Source organism: Varanus komodoensis, unplaced genomic scaffold (assembly GCF_004798865.1).
Source record: "Varanus komodoensis strain SLA01 unplaced genomic scaffold, ASM479886v1 scaffold3, whole genome shotgun sequence".
Classification (NCBI taxonomy): domain Eukaryota; kingdom Metazoa; phylum Chordata; class Lepidosauria; order Squamata; family Varanidae; genus Varanus; species Varanus komodoensis.
The window spans coordinates 38,256,043-38,273,051 of record NW_025335761.1 but is presented as its reverse complement, the minus strand read 5'-3'; the positions used below and the strand labels follow the sequence as shown (position 1 = coordinate 38,273,051).

General features: G+C 39.9%; 1 protein-coding gene across 17 annotated transcripts in view; it reads right to left on the bottom strand.

Moving 5' to 3' along the window:
* The window catches only part of NRXN3 (neurexin 3), a 1,430,678-nt gene that overhangs the window by 932,747 nt on the left and 480,922 nt on the right, over positions 1-17,009 (bottom strand). The window lies entirely within an intron of this gene.

Genomic DNA, 17,009 nt, shown 5'->3' with positions numbered 1-17,009 from the left:
ACAATAACTTGTAATTAAAAAGAAGAAGGAATTGACAGATTCATTTAGGTTTTGAGTCTTTTACTCTTAAAAATCTGGGTTTGATTCCCTGTAAATTCAACAATATTAGTGCATAAATAGGATTAGTTTTGCAAAAATATGTAAAATTTCAGCAAATGTAAAATTGTGCAAGTTTCCCCCATAGATTAAAGCATGACATGATGCATTCTTAATGTCACATGACTGTAACCTTTCCTCATCAAAATTTTCATATTTTTAATACAAGTTCACTTTAATACAAGTTCAAGAACTTGCAAACAGTTTCAGAAAACACATTCTCCTGCTTTGACTCATGTTTGATACTGTGAACAATGCACATTCACATGTTTTGTGAGCTGACAAAAATTTTGTACTTCACCACTCAAGTGTTTTGTTTTAAAGACTCTTATCTTCTAAACCTTAGTGGAAAGAGTAGTTTAAAATCCAAAAAGGCCACCTGTGACTTATCTTTTGTCTGTGGACTAGCAGTAGACAAATCACTTTAGAGTGATTATCACTTTATCACTTTAGAGTGACCAAATCTATCAATTCTGGTTTTTCTTGGTTTGTCAGTTTTCCAATCTTTATCCATTACTGTATGAAAATTCATATGCATACATGTTTATCCACACTTCTAGTAATATATGCATTTTGTCCACATTTCTGCAACCCATACTCTGTAATAGAAAGTATTTTTTTGTTCATTATTTCATGACACCTGGGTGCAAGATGCAATTTTATCAATCAAATTTATTTTGGATGTACTTTCAACTAGTTCTATATCTATATATTTATGTCTATATCATATAGAGGGAAATTGTGTCACAAGGATCAGATAAATGTGAATACTGAAGAATAATTGCACTTTAGTGTACAGATTATGAAGTGTGAATGAATTTCTCTCCCACCCTCCTTGAATTGATAGTTCTTCGCCACATATAACATTTCCCATATTACACAAATAACTTAGTCTCATCATACAAATGTTTCATAAATTACCTGGAGAGAATAATGGTCACCACTGCTAGCAGAAAGCTTTGCTACATAAAAGTAGCAGAGAATATTGCTTGAACTTTGAGATGTGAAAGCACCAAATGCCTGCTCCAGCTGCACTGTCACCTCTGCACCACCATCACCACCAACTGGACTGGAGCCTTTTTCTGCCAGCCAGGGTGGCCACAAGACCTACTTTGCAGAGGTCAGTCTTCTATTTGAAGCAGTTCAGTCCAAGTCCAATTTTAGCATAAAGAATCATAAGAATCAAGAGCTTCATGTTGTCTACCAAGAGTTAGACCTTGGGCAGCAGAATCAGCAGTGACACTGGTCAGAATCTACTTCAATATGGTGAAATGTATTGCATTTATATCTTCATTATAGTAATGAATAGATTTGTATCTCTCCATATAAATTAGCATGTTCCAGATTCCTGCAAATCTCAGTTCTCTCTCTCTCTCTCTTTTTTTTTTTTTTTTTTTTGTTCCTTCTTCATTGTTGATACCCACATGGCCAGCTTAACATACGTTATGGACACTATTTATAAATCAAAAGCATAAATAAATGTATCCCATTATTGAAATATGAGGATGATTGTAGTGCACGTGCTTTCATACAACATTTTCTACAGTCCTATGTTGCTGAGAGCACATGCCATTTGCCAGACAAAACAGCCTGTCCATCTGCTCTCATCCAACATCCTAGCAATGCTCAAGGTTTGCTTCTAACTTGCAGTACTCAGACCACCCCTGACAAGGTTGTGGGGAACCTTCAGCCCATATTGCCACCCACCCTGTGGGATACTCTTTTGAAGGAAGTGCACCTGGCGCCTTCACTGCTTACTTTTGGTTGCCAGGTTGAGAATTTTTTATTCAACACTTGTATTTAGCAGTTACAGGTAGTCCTGAAAAACAGTTTCTGAGAAGGGCAGAAACAGAGGTTCCCAGATGACTTCTCCTTACTCCTCTGTTGTTATTGTTTTAAAGCTTGAAATCCTGCTTTTATTCCTAACTTGCTAACATGAGGTAACACTTTGTTTTAGGTTTGGTTTTGTTTGGAACTGTGGCATTTTATTACTCTTATGGTTTAATATAAATTTGCAGAGCAACTCTCTGCTAACTCAGTAAATGAACAAACAAAAAGAACAAACAACATACAGTACTTTAAAGTGCTCAAAATACTTCATATTCATGATCTTGCTATACAAAAATGATAATCCCTAGCTCAACTCTATAAGACACTGATTTGAAAGAATGTTATAAACTATTTTAAGAATGGTTTCTTTTATTTTTTTTTACAATACTGTATACCTACACACTAAAATACATATTATCTCTCTCCCCCTTCAGTACTTGTAGTTACTTTATTATTACTGTATCATCATCATCATCATGAGAATGCTGTATTGTGTTTAAAGTGTTTTAGTGAATACAGAAGTGGTTCTTTAGGATTTTATATGCACAGGAAGATAAAATATACACATATGTTAAGAGAAGCATTTGGCTTACTCATGTGATATGACTTGCATAAAATTTGACTCAAGAATTTTCTCAGGAATGGTGCTTGTCTGTAACCTAGGAGCTACCTGCATTCTGGTTTTATTTGGCTATTCATTGCTGCTTGCCTATTATGTTTTTCTGCCTTGTATAGTACATCAGATTAATTTTTGTACAGTTGATTTTATTGTTTTAATACTTGTTCTATGCTGGTTGCTCATGGTTCTTATTATATGCCTCCCAGAGAGCCATTGGTCTATACAGCAGCATAGAAATGTAAATATATAAATAAATAAATGTGGACTGTGATGCTATTTTATCCAGACCTCTGCACTTCCTCAGACCATGCCTCTTACAATTGGACCGTGCTCCCTGCCCCTGCCCCAACTGCTGGGATTGCAGCTGCAGCAGGTCAGCTGTGTCATGGCTGAGAGCAAAGAGCGCACCACAACTTCTCTTTTCCTGTTCTTGTCAACTGTTTCCTCTGAAGCTGCCAGTGTCAAGGGACTCTGGAAGGAAGCTGTGCAGATGCACAAGCTCAGAAGTCCATGGCCAAAATGCAGAAGCCCTTGTCATGAAGAACTGGACTAGTCTTCATGCTCAGAAACCTGAGCTAGCTTGAGCCAGCTAGCTAGCTAGCTTTTCTGTATGTGTGTCCGTCCATCCGTCTGTCTGTCTGTCTGTCTTAGGGAACTGTGCATAAATTTTTCACACAAATACACCAAAATTGAGCACAGACAGGATGGTCTTTGCACCAGTTCATGTAAAATTGGCATGGACCCATTTTAGATCATTCTTTGCATTTTTAAAATGGATTAGGTGTGTGAATAAATGGAAAGTAATAAAAAGCTGTAGTTTTAGACATGCATGAATCAGAAAAGGAATTCCAACAAAACAGAGTCATAGTGCTTTAGTCACTTCCCAACAATATTATCCACACTACCTTATATCTGCACATATCTGATTTCTTTTCATTTTTTAATGGACTGTGCTTTGCATGAGTTTTGTGTTTGCTTTTTTCTTTTGTTTTTTGGGGGTGGTTTGGTTGATCTTAGGAAATTTGCACAAATTATCACACCATCTCCACATTTGCAGAAATATTAGAAATGTGTGGAACTCTCTGGCATCACAATTTGCATAAATTTCCTAAGAGTTTTCCCCCACAACTGATGCAGAGTACAGTCCATTTTAAAAGCACAGATTTGTGTGCTGGTTCAATTCACATCAGTTTGGGGTGGGGGCAGGATGGGATGGCTTCCTGAGGGTTGAGCTGGGAAGCTATTGGATTTTCACCTTCCAGAGGGAATCCTTGCACGTCCCCCAGAAACACACCGTTAATTAAACCAAACATCTTACCTTGTCCAATTGAAAATGGCATTCCCTGACCACTGGTGAAGGCTGGTGTGTGATTATGTGCTCAGGTAACACAGACAGGGCAGCCTGCTTATGCAAACATGCACCCTCTTCCCATATCCATCCACCATTGCACTTCTTTGTTCACACAGCCCTCCAGCCCTTCATGTAATCCAGCTAGTGGGGGATGAAAGAAAATCTATATTTCCTTTCCACCAGTTTGCACCGAGAGGAGACTACATGCAGTGTGTTAAATTCAGTCACATTCTCTTTCACTTCTGCACCCACTTCTGATGCTTCCACGCTGCTGGAGGAACTAAATGTACTGTATATTAAACACATACGGAAACATACACCCAGCTTTCCTGTTCTGGCTGAGGATTGTATTAGGCAATGCAGTTGAGCGTGAAATGGCTCTTTTTGACACCTTCAGCTCCAATGTGCCTGTGGCAGGGTTTCCACACGCTTTCATAGCTGATGAGTTGCAGGGTATGGGGGTGGGGGGAGCTGTCAAACAGCACATGGATTAACCTGAAATCCCAAAGTCCTTTCCTGCCCTGCTTGCAGTTACATGCACACAAGGTGGTATCCATTTTGTAGTGCCTGTTGTGCGTTTTCAGAATCTGAGGGTATGAGCAGTATTCTCCAAAGACGGGTGGGGAAGTTTTAGAAGAGTTACGACCCATTTCTTGCCTCATGATGCAAACTGATTAGTTTGGAAGTTTACAAAGTATGAGGCCTATATAGTCTGCCATAAATTTAATTTATACTGTTAAATTATATTGTTTTATAGGATGTTATTTATTTATGTTTGTGAGCCGCCCCAAGGCTTTGGCAAATGGGGCGGCATAGAAGTTCCCGAAATAAACAAACAAAGAAACAAATAAAAAATAAAAAAAAATGTGAGAATTTTTATACAGGTAGACCCCAGGTTACAAACAACCCATACTTATGGATGCACAGACTGCTATAAATCCTATATGAGTATCTCTAGAAAAAGCCCTGAATATCTCTAGGGAACTATGCAACACATTTGGCAATGTGTCATCAATGGACTCCTAATTCCCTAGAGATACTTTATTCATAGTGTTTCGTTCTCTGGCATCAACTCAAGCATACCCAAGCCAGTGTTTTTCTGGACATGTGTAGGAAGTGATTGCCTTTATAACCAGGTTCTCAGCTGCTTCAACCATTTATGCCTACTTCAAGAAAGCGACTCCAGTGGTAACCTCCGCTCCAGCAGCACAATCAAACCCTGACTCTCCAGCACCAGGTTCACCTCCATCATCATTAGTTAATGTTAGGCTCAAAATTGCCTTACTTTGGTTGGTACCACTTTGGTGGGAAGGTAACAGTGTTCCATGCACCTTGGCACTTAGTCATGCTGGCCACATGACCATGGAAGCTGCCTGAGGAGAGATGCTGGCTCCCTTGGCAAAGAAACAGAGATAAGCACTGCTCCCTAGAGTCAGAGACGGATGGACTCAGGGCCGTCTTAATGCATGGGCCTGATGGGCACTTGCCTGTGGGCCCCATATTAATCTGTGTATGTTAACCATTGGAAAACTTCCAAAATTAACAGTAGTTGTAGTTGTTGTAGGGGCCCCAGTACACTGCTTTGCCTGGGGCCCATAATGCTGTTAAGACGGCCCTGACTGGACTTAATACTGATTCTCTCTCTCTCTCTCCAGCACCTGTACTTACTTTATTATTACTGTATCATTATCATCATTACAATGCTGTATTGTGTTTAAGGTGCTTTCATGAACACGGAAATGGTTCTTAAGGGTTTTATATGCAGGAAAAGGTAAAACATATACTAAGACAAGCATCTGGCTTAATCACGTGATATGATTTACATATGAATTCTATTTAAGGACGTTCTCAGAAACAGAACTTGTTCTTACCTTGGGAACTACCTATACATATATGAGACCTGGATTCCCCCATGCAGAGTAGGAGTAAGTCCTTTGGTATTGCTCTATGCAAATATGCATGAATATAGCACTATACAAGGGAGCCCTGCAACTCAGGCTAGGTGGACACCTTTCACCCTGAATATTTCCTAACCCTTTTTGCTCTCATGGTTTTGATTTATATGTGCATGCTGTAACATGCCTGTGTATAAATGGATGTGTGCAGCAGTTGAGCTGGGACTTGGGAAATCCGGGTCCTAGCCCCCAGTTAGCCATGAAGTTCACTTGTGACTTTAGACCAGTCACTCCTCCAAGATAACATGGAGGAGAGGAGGATTATGTAAACTACTTTGGGTTACTTGGAGAAAAAAATGTGAGTAATAAATATAATATTATTTGTCCCACAGTAAGGCCATGGGGTTCCACAGGGTTCTAGGCTATTGCCCATGCTGTTCAAGATTTACATAAAACTGCTGACAGAGGTCATCAGGAGGTATGGGCTGACGTATCAGCAGTATGATGATGACACTCAGCTCTACTTCTCCTTTACACTGAATCCAGGTGAGATAATCTCTGTGTTGAACTGGTTGGTGCCTGAGTTCAGTAATAGACTGGATGAGGACCAATAAACTGAAACTCAATCCAGGCAAGATGGAAGTGCTGTTGGTAGATCATCTGTGTGGTGGATTAGATGGCCATTGTCCTGTCATGGATGGCATCGCACTTCCTCTGAAGGACAGGATCCACAACTTGGGAGTGCTCTTGGATAGCCACTGGAGTCTCAGGTGGACTTGGTGGACAGGAGTGACTTCTTCCAGCTGCAGCAAATATGATAACTATGGCCTTATCCGGATAGAGCTTGACCACAGTTATTCATGTGCTGGTAACATCCTGCTCTACATAGGGCTGCCTTTGAAAATGGTCTGGAGACTTCAACTTATGCAAAATAGGGATGTGTGTCTGGTGGTGGGTATCAGTTCATGTGCCCACCTAAGACCTAGTATCATATAACCTATTCTGTATGAATTACACTAGTTGCCAGTTGAAGTCTGGGCCCAATTTAAAGTGCTTGTTTTAACATACAAATCCCTAAATGCCTTGGGACCTGGTTCCTTGAAGGACCAGCTTTTTCAATATACTCCAACCTCCCCACTGAGATCAGGGAATGAAATCCTTCTGAAATAGCCATCCCTAAAGGAAGTAAAAGGAATGACAATTAGAAGAAGGGCCTTCTCAATGGCTGCCCCCAACCTTTGAAACAGGCTTCCTAAACTGGTCCTCCTGGCACTGGCACTATTTTTGTTTCAGTGTCAGGCAAAAACTGTTCTCTTCAGCAGGTATTTCAAGACTTGATTTCAACACCTGATTATAATAGCTCACTGTGCTCCAACAGATTTCCCCCACTCCCCCGCCCTGTACTTGTAATGTTTGCTTGCTTGATTAATTTAAATTAATGTATTTTAATGTTGTTAGCCACTTAGCGATCCCTGTCATTCCATTCATCAGCATATAATTTGAAAATAATAAATACATGAATGAATAAACAACTGAATTCATAGTGGAAATGCCAAGGCCAGTGGACCCAGAGATGTTAGATGGTTGTTCAGAATCAGTTCCAAACACTGCACAAAAGTTTAGTGAGAATGCTAGAGAAGAGGAGGCCAGCCTAGGAATGGTGCCAGGGAAGGACAGCAGACTAGCCAAGGGGCCAAAGAACCGGCCCTTAAGCAGGATAATCCATCCTCAACAAGTGACCTGGCTCATCAGTCTGGAAAGAAGGAGAAACATTTCCTTTGGAACCAGCATTTTATCTTTATGCTGCTTTTCTCTGATGGTCATTATTCCAACATGGCTTGTTTCTTCTGTTATTGATTTCTGTGATACTTCAAAGCCTGCCTGAATGCTCAGCATGAGCATAATTGTCCACATCTGCTTAGATGGAGAGAGGAGAAAAATGGCCGCAGCTGGAAGAGCCCCTCCTGCCCGCAATCCTTGTTCCACATTGACTCTTCAGGGTTTCAGTCTTCTCCAGGCTTACCTGGATGTATTGGAGAGCAAACCAGAGCCCTTCCCATGAAAAGTATATGCACTGTTACTGAAGTGTAGTCCTCCCCTCCTCCCCACAGCTTTCTCAGACAGTAAGCCATTTGTGAACATCAGAACAAAGTATTTGTTCACATTGTGTCATAAAAATGCACATTTTGCAACACAACAAATAGAAACTATTTATCATCACTGTGCCCCCAGGGTCTGGCAAAATTTATACAGCCCAGTAGGAGGGAAATAAATATCATTCACACACATTTCACACAGTATCAGGGAGCTATTATTACTATTCTCATTAAATCTCCAAGTGCATATTTGCAAAGCCAAGACAGAATTGCTTAATAAGGTATGATTAAGTTGGAAAAGGTAGGACCACTAATTGGGAAAAGTAGAGAAGACAGAGAAACGGTGGGTTTCCAAGTATCCAGGCGGGGTTTTCTTGAGATCTGTCCAGAAAACTTAGACATTACTGAAACTGCAAATGAACATATCAATTTATTATCAGAGTTTCAGATCATCATTCTTCAGTTGCATCATATTTGTGGTGGAAAGAACCTTGGATTCAAGCATTGTTGTCCTGATTGGATTAATGGACATTGCTAGAGGGAAATAAGGTTTATTTATTTACAAAGATTGGAAGATAGTTAATAGAAGCACTTCTGAAAGGGTGCAATACATACCTTTAGCAAAGATTGTTTCGGAATGGTGGGGGCAACATAATCAAATATCAGTTTTCCCCAGTTGCAAAGCCTAGAACTATACCTTCTGAGGCATTTTCTGCTCTGATACATGTTCTATTTCTCAGGAAATCAGTGTTTATGGTATAGCCAGGAGGGAATAGAACGAAGAGTAACAGAAACACAAAGCAGTCCTGTGCTGCTTAGCTAGCAGGTAAAAGGATAAAGCAGTTTTTTTAGGGCTGTACAAATCAGCAATTCAAGTATGCGTTTTTCACCACAAATCTCCACCTTCCAATTCATATCCATATCAAATTATAAGAGTTATTTTTTCTTATTTTGTATGAACATTTATGCATATCTTTATGTGCATTTCCCCAAATGTATGCATTAATTCTGCATATTTTCAAAATGTACACGTTGTTCTGTTGATTCAAGGGAACTGCACAATTTTTCATGGACATTTTTAAAATGTACGCATTTTTCAATGTGCATTTTGCATTGTTCGTTTCGCCAATTTTATGGCAAGCTTAGAAATGTATGGACCTTGAATAATGATTGTGAAGCATTGGAGTCTTGAGTACTGCCTTCGTTACTACATGCCAACCAGTTTTCCTGGATGCATTATAAAGAACTCATTCTCTCACAAGAGAAGATGCAAAAGGCCTTTTTCCACTCCACATTTGTAAAAGAACCCATCTGATCCACACTTCTGAGATCAATGTATGGACTGGAAGAGTTATTTATCCTTTGCTGTTGTATGTATCTGAGTTTTGCAGCATATATCTCTGCTCAAAACCAAGCAAATATCCAAAAAAAAAGTGTATAAAATGCAGGTTGTAGGTAAAATGCATAGATAGATGTATATTTATGGTTAATGTGTACAAAGATGCATATTTTGTTGGGGCAATTTTGTTGGGGCATTGAAATGGGCAATTTTTGTGCTGTTGTTAAACATGCAGATTAATGGAAACAGAGAAGCAAAACTCATACTCAATAAGGTTCCTGATACCCACCACAAAGCTCACTTTAATTCTCTTACAGAGTGTGAGGAAGGATCTTTTTGCATGTTATCTTTTGAAATTTCTTCTTCTTCCAAACAATATTTTGATTTGCAAATAGAATTGTAAGCTTATAAATGTGTTGATTTACAACCAAAACGTATATTCAGGTACACATTCAGTTCTGGGAGGTGCAAATTGTGTAAATTTGTATAAATTTATGAAGCTGATATGTTTTTCCATATCTGCATTTATGTGGCCTTTTTTTCTACATCAGAGCTAACCAAACGCTGGAGAGAACCAAAGCAAGTCATAGATTTGCTAGCTAGCTAGCAGAAAAGGCAATGCAGAAAAATCCAGCTTCTTCACCAGCTGGTGGGGTTGAACTGGGGAGGTTAAATCAATCATAAATGTGCTGTTCACACATGCTTACGAGTATAGAAGTGCTTACTCATATTACCACTTAAGAAATATGTGGAATGGTGACAGCTTTTATAGAGAGGCAGGGAAAGGGAGGCCAAAAGGAAAACAAATGCCTTGAGATATGGCTAATCTCCAGAACACTCAGATCATCAACAGACGCCCTCCTTCATGACCCAGCCCCCATGAAGTGTGGGGGGAATTAGCTAGGAAAAGGGCCTTCTCTGTTATTGCGCCTCACTTTTGGAATTCCCTTCCAAAAGAGGTGCGACTAGCAGCCACATTATTTTGTTTTCGTCGCCAAGTAAAGACCTTTCTATTTAGTATTTGTTTTTAGAATTATGCTTTTATTTGGTTTTTCACTGCTGGTTTTATTGTTGCTTATAGTTCACCCTCCTGTTTTTGCACTTTATAATAGTATAATTTTATGTGGTTTTTAGCTGTTATCGTTTGATTTATCATTTTTATGTCAGCTGCTGTGCTATGTATGCTACGTGAGCCACCCAGAGAGCCCTTGGACTATGGGGTGGCAGACAGATACAATAAATATTTTTTTTTAAAAAATGGATATAGCAACAGTGCCTGGCAAACAATTCCCCAAAGTTTTTGCAGACTTATTGTTGTCCCGCATCAGAACTGAACTAACTCCAAAAAGGTTCACATGCTGTATTAATAAACATGCCTGCGGACAAAATATGGCACCTCTTCTTTACATGTTAAATTAAAAAAGAGCAAATCTAATTTTAAAAAACCCTGCATCTAGAACATGCAGGAACCCTTATCAAATTGTTAGACTTGCTATTTGTTCTTCCAAGGCTGCACTCCTGGGTGAAGACAGGGGGCAGGCAAGCACACTAGCAGGAAGGTTCATGCCCATTAGTCAAGGCCATAGAAACTTTTGGAGATGGTGGAAATGGTTGCTGGTAAATGTTATCATTAGCCCAGAGATGTGAGGAATAGCCTTATTGAATCTTGGCAGGCACATTAGGGAACCTAAAGCAGTCATTTAAACTCCTAAAGCCTGCTCCAAATGTCAGTCTAACATTTGCAGAACCGCATGGAACTGTTTTGAGAAGAAATCTCAGATGAGAAGGTCAAGGCTACAAAAGCTGCAAGTCAGCAAGTCTAATGAGAAGAAAACCATGAAGACTCCAGCAAAGTTGAGCTTTGAAAATCCATGCCTTCTTTCAAAGTTGCAGGTTGCGTCTTTGTAACTATATTTTATTGCACAGCAGCAACATGCATTGAAGAAATGGGATTTCCCATTCAGATTGGTTGTGATGCATGTTATTACTGACTTTACTGGCTTTGGAATATTATTTTTGTAGGCATCCTTTGTCATAGGCCCTTAAGGCTGTTTCCAGAAGCATGTCTGAGGCAGAGGTTCATGGCAGCACGGGACAAAAAGTTATGTGTGAACTGTACTAGCAATTGATATCCCTATAGTTACACGTCCTGTACTCTAACTGGGTTAATAGTTGTTCTCACACATGTATGCAAAGCACAGAAACACCAGTTATGTACAGATGCCCTCCAAACTACCAAGTAAACACCATAGGGATGCTATAAAAAGATCTATTTGAATTGGCCGATGCAATGCCCTGGTAGGAAATATCCTCCAATTCTTAAAGCTTTGCAACCTCCAGATGGACTGTTAGGATAAGGCTAATGATGGATGCACTTACTGAAATCATCATTTGCTTATCAGGTTATGAATTCCTCTATCCATTTTAGGTGAAAGCTCATAAAAATTGCTCACCCGAACGCTGCTCCAATAAGCAACATTTTGTGACTGAGCCTTAAGTACTGTTTCGCTTCCTTTAGGGCCTCAGTTCTGAGGCCTTCTGCATTAAAGAAGCATTTCCTCTTCAGCATCTATGGAAGTGGCTGTAGCATGGCAGCATGTAAAGGCTTAAAACTCAAGAAGATCAGTGTGATGTCCTCTGCGGTAGGGGTCTGTGAGGAATCCAATAGGGGATAGAAATCTGACCATTTCTCAGCCTGGCCCTGCAGATTCCCTTGCATCAGTCTTGTGCGGGCGCTGACTCAATCTGACATGAATTGAGGCATCATTTGAACTTCTGTTTTTAAAACAGACCATAATTTTTAAGTACAGTGACCAGAATTTGTCATGGTTTTCTAACAGTGGTCACATGATAGACAGCTGTATTTTAAATCTTCTTCCTGATTTGTCAAAAGGATTTTGGGAATACAGCTATGGCTATGTGACCTGCCAATGCTCTAGCTTGATAAAGTTCTTAGAATTTCATCGCAAAGCTCATTCCAACTTGAATATCTATCATATTAAGAGCCTTTTTCCCTCTTTTAACATGAAAATCACTCATAGTTTCATGCACATTTTCCACAATTGTGCATAAATTGTGCATATATCTGACTTCTCTCTTTGGCTAAATATATTTGTGCACTTTTTTTTCCTTTTGCAATTCAGCCATGTATGGACTTCTGCTACAGATTCCATCCAAGTATTTTTTTTTTCAGTGTGGATGGTATGCCCTGGATATATCCCAATCAAAAGAAAACTGAAATGAATTTATTTTCCGCACACTCTCAAAGAACTCTAAAACATTTCAGAGACATGATTGACCTCTGTGGAAGCTATGTTGACTGCTTTCACAAAGGGTGCTTCATCTATATGCATATTAATTTTAACTTTAATACTACTATCAATCAATTAGCCTGGAACAATCATTAAACTAAACGACCTGTAATTTCCTGTAACAAAAAAAAATAGAGCTATATGCCTGTCCTCTGGTACAGAGGCTGATCTTATGGGCATGCTGTATATTTTTGTTAGAACATTGGCATTTTCATACTTGAGTTCTTTAAGAGCACTAGATAAATACCATCTAGGCCTGGTGATGTATTTTAAATTTCAGTGTGTCAATATGGTAAACTATTTTACCACTAATATGTGCTTCAGTTCTTCAGACAGCATTCCTGAAAACATCAGTTGAAGAACCAAGTATCTCTCCTACATGCTGTACCCACTGTGCTGGTTTCCTGCTTCTGATTTATTTAAAAAAGTCTTTATCATTAGGCAATGTCATTAGTGATGTGTTCCTACAAGTGTGTGGGTTTTCTCCCATTTCTTATTGTTCTTGAATCTCCTTTGCACACACTGGTGCTCCATTTTGTTTTCCTCATTTGGGCAAGACTTTCACTGTCTACTTCTCTCTCATTGTCTCCTTGAATCTGAATACATGTTCTTGAATGTGGACCCTAGATCTCAACTGCCACCTTCTCAGTTGCAGGATTTCTTGATAGTAGCATCAGTGCTCTGACTAAGATAAGGTCCCAGAAGATACATAAAAGTACTCCTCTTTCCTTAACTTTTGAAAGAAATGCAAGGCCTTCTCACTGCACCATGTTCCAGACATTTTTCAGCTAACGGTAAAATCAGTTTGGGACAGGTTGCTAAGGGAAGATGTGTTGTTATGTGCCATCAAGGCATTTCCGGCTCATGATGACCTGTGTATGAAAGCCCTCCAAAATATTTTGTCCTTGATGGCCCTACTCAGGTCTTTGAAACTAAAGTGTATGGCTTCCTTTATGGAATTGATCCCTCTCATAGTTGGTCTTCCTGTTCTTCTTCTGCCTTCAACTTTCCTTAACATTCTCGTCTTCACCAATGAACCTCACCTTCTCAGTATCATCATTTTCGTTTCCAGAGAAAGTTCTGTCTTGATTTGATCCAGGGTCCATTTGTTTGTCTTTCAACTGATCCAGGGTATTCACAAAGCTCTCCTCCAGTGCTATATTTGAGATACATCAGTTTTCCTCCTGCTTGCTTTCTTCACTGTCCAGTTTCACACCCATACATAGTGATCAGGAATATAAAAGAGTGAAAGAGTTTGCCCTTTGTCTCCAGTGAAACACCATTACCTGAAGATCTTTTCCAGCGTTGTGATTATAAAAGATTGGCCTCTGATTTTGATATGAGGAACAATTATTTATAGAATACATTCTGCTCTGAGAAGCACTAAGCTGGAATGGGGGCTAAGAAATCTTGTAAGTTTAATATCCTTAGAACAAGCTCAAGATGTCAATAAACAGATACTTGTGGTTTTGCATGATTAAATAAATGAAATAATACAGTGCATCATATCTTGTGACCCATGAACGAAATACTAGATTTTCATCTGCCTGAAGAAATTCAAAGCAAGTAAGGGAAAGAGAGAGAACTGCAGAATAATTATTACATTTAATTTAAGGCAAACGGCCTCACTTTGTAAACTAGTGAACATTTTAATGTCTGACAAATACATCAGCTTTGGGGAAGTGTTTTGGAGTAGAGCAGGCACCAATTAGGTAGATAATGACAGCACACAAACTGGGGGGAGGGGAGGTGAAATTACAGTATGCCATTTAATTTGAGGTTCCAAGCTGTACCTTCCAAACTTAAAATGCAAGTTCAAGCATGCCATGTTTATAACACCAGGAGGTGGGTGGAGGGCTCTTCACATCCTTTTCTTATGCCATCCAAGTACTGCCACTTTTCTTACATAACTTTTGCAGAGATGTGAAATTGCAGGGTGTTGACTGTCTGAAAGCAGTGCAGACAATGGTATGGGGATGACAGTGTTACTCTCCAGAGGGGTATTATCAGTAGGATGTACCACCACAGCTTCTAATCAATTCATCAATAGTGATGGGAACAAGTCTTCTCCCTTAGTAGTGGGCAATGGCCAATTTCTTTCACAGCATTACTGTGGAGTAGAATTAACAAGTGGGGAGGAAGAAGAGAAACTGGCATTTCCTGCCAGGTCTGAGGCTGACAGTACATGGAGGCAATGGGATCACACAACCAGCACAAGTACAGGTTGCAGTGATAAAACAGTTGCATTTCTGCAAAACCCGGGATAAAAAGTTCGTTCTGCTTAACCTCACATTGCTTCTCCTAAATCTTGATGCTCATCCTAAAATTTTGTTTAACATATTTATTATTTTAATGAGTTATGTGTTGATCATTGATGATGTATTTTATTCTGCAATTAAATTGTGATCTGCTTTATGACAAGAATGTTATCATCATCTCCTAGTGTATTGTGTAATTGATCCTTAGGTTCTGATCACTCTGGATAAATCCTCATGTACATTTCGATGCAAATAAGCTTTTGATTCGATGCCTGTGCCAGTCTGAAATGTAAGGAGGTGGTGTCCCTACTAGCTTGCTGGGGCTAGGAGTAATGGAGGTGGAAGGAGAAACAGAGCTTATTCAGTTAAGGTCTGAACACTTAGAAAGATGTGGAAGGACCAAAGACAAAGGCTGAGTCATGAACAAGCAAGAGTTTGGATACCTACAAGGAATAGCAGGACCAAAAGTGAGGGTAGAATCAGGAATGGGTAAGAATGAAGACACAAGTGAACATATTGCAGGACCAAAGGCAAAAGCCATGTCAAAACATGAAGCAGCCACCACAAGGTTCCATGCTGTTGAGGCTGAGCAGATCTGGACTGCCCTTAACAGGGCCTTCTGTGGTTTGAACCTAATCCTGCAAGTCCTTGCATAGCAAAACCAGGCCAATTTTGCTATCAGGCCATGACAGGGAGATGTATCTCTCTGCAGATCCTGACAGCGCCCAAGGAAGATTGCACAACAATGAGTCAAGGTCAGATAAAAGGTCTATTTAATTGTATGTGTTCAGGAAAACAAAGGTCAGAAATTCATGCAATTTATAATCAGTGGCCTCCTTCTCTCAAAAGAGATGTTCTGTCACTTGCAATTAAAAAAAGAACTCTCCAGTACATCCTTCTTCTATACAGACCCAGAAGCAATCCTGAAAACAAATGTGTTTCTTTAAGCAAAAACCTACCTACCTCTCATGACTTAAAGGAATCAACATTTATCAGGATTCTGACAAAGCTCCCTTAATTTGCTGAAGAGCTATTGTGTCATTGTTGTTTCGGCTGAGATACATAGGTAATGTAAACTGGCAAAGTGGTCCCGCTTATCCTATGCATGTCTAAGTTTCCCAGGAGAAGACTTCACATCACATTCTTGAAGACTCACAAACACCCGGAAAAGAATTATCTGCTGTTGCAGTCCTTGGGAGGAATGTTTGTTTTTACTTACAGAGACAATTTTTGTCTTAATTTTTCCAGATCAGTGATGACTGGAAGAATATCCTGTAGAATAACCAACCATTCGACAAAAGCAGACAGCTTTTGAGGCAGTTGATGCTGAGTGGCAAGGGGTAGTCAGAGCTGTGTGTGCCATGATGCCTGACCTTTACGCCTTATGCAAGCCCCATATCTTCACGTACAATGGAAGATCCTAGACCACTGCCAGCACTGAAGTAAAGTTTAGGTACCACTTGGTCAGATTTTGCATATGGAATGGGGATGGCACCATCCTGCCTGTCACTGACATCAAGCTTGCATGTTGAGTCACCTTTGCTAAGCTGGAAAAGTGTCAGATGGAGTGGAAGTAGAGCAGGAGGCTAGATACGATGGCCTTATAGGCCCCTTCCAACTCTACTTCTGTTCTGTTCTATTGTCCTTCACCTCGGGCAACAAAACAACCTTAGCTGGCCCTGGCTGGCAAAAGTTTGCTACAAAGAATGGTCAAGAACCAGGATGCCATTTTTCAGTTTCAGTAAGGAATGGTGCTTGTTATGATTTAAGAAGGCCTCTTTGGTACGGTTCAGTATATAAGAAACTTCTAAAGAAAAGAGTCAAGCATCATGGAGAACCTGAAGGGTCACCATGCTACGAGAATGGTCGCTCTGACCTCTGGCATGAAAAAAGCAGCTATGGCAAATTGCAAAACTGGTGACTGGGGAGAGCACCAGGTAATGTGAATACACATCAGTAGGAATCACCTGTCTGGAAGAACTGGAGATCATATGCAGAAAAAGAGAGGAAAGAACTTAGTAAACAACTGGACGGTGACAGGATTAATTTAAAGAAAGACAGAGCCATAAGTGCACCAGACCCAGTGTGTGTGGTGGTTTGAGTCCTGGACTGGGTTGCTGGGAGATCTGGGTTCTAGTCCCGACTGAGCCATGCCACTGGGTGACTCTGGGCCAGCTGCTCACTCTCAGATTCACAGAGTTGTTGTGAGGATCA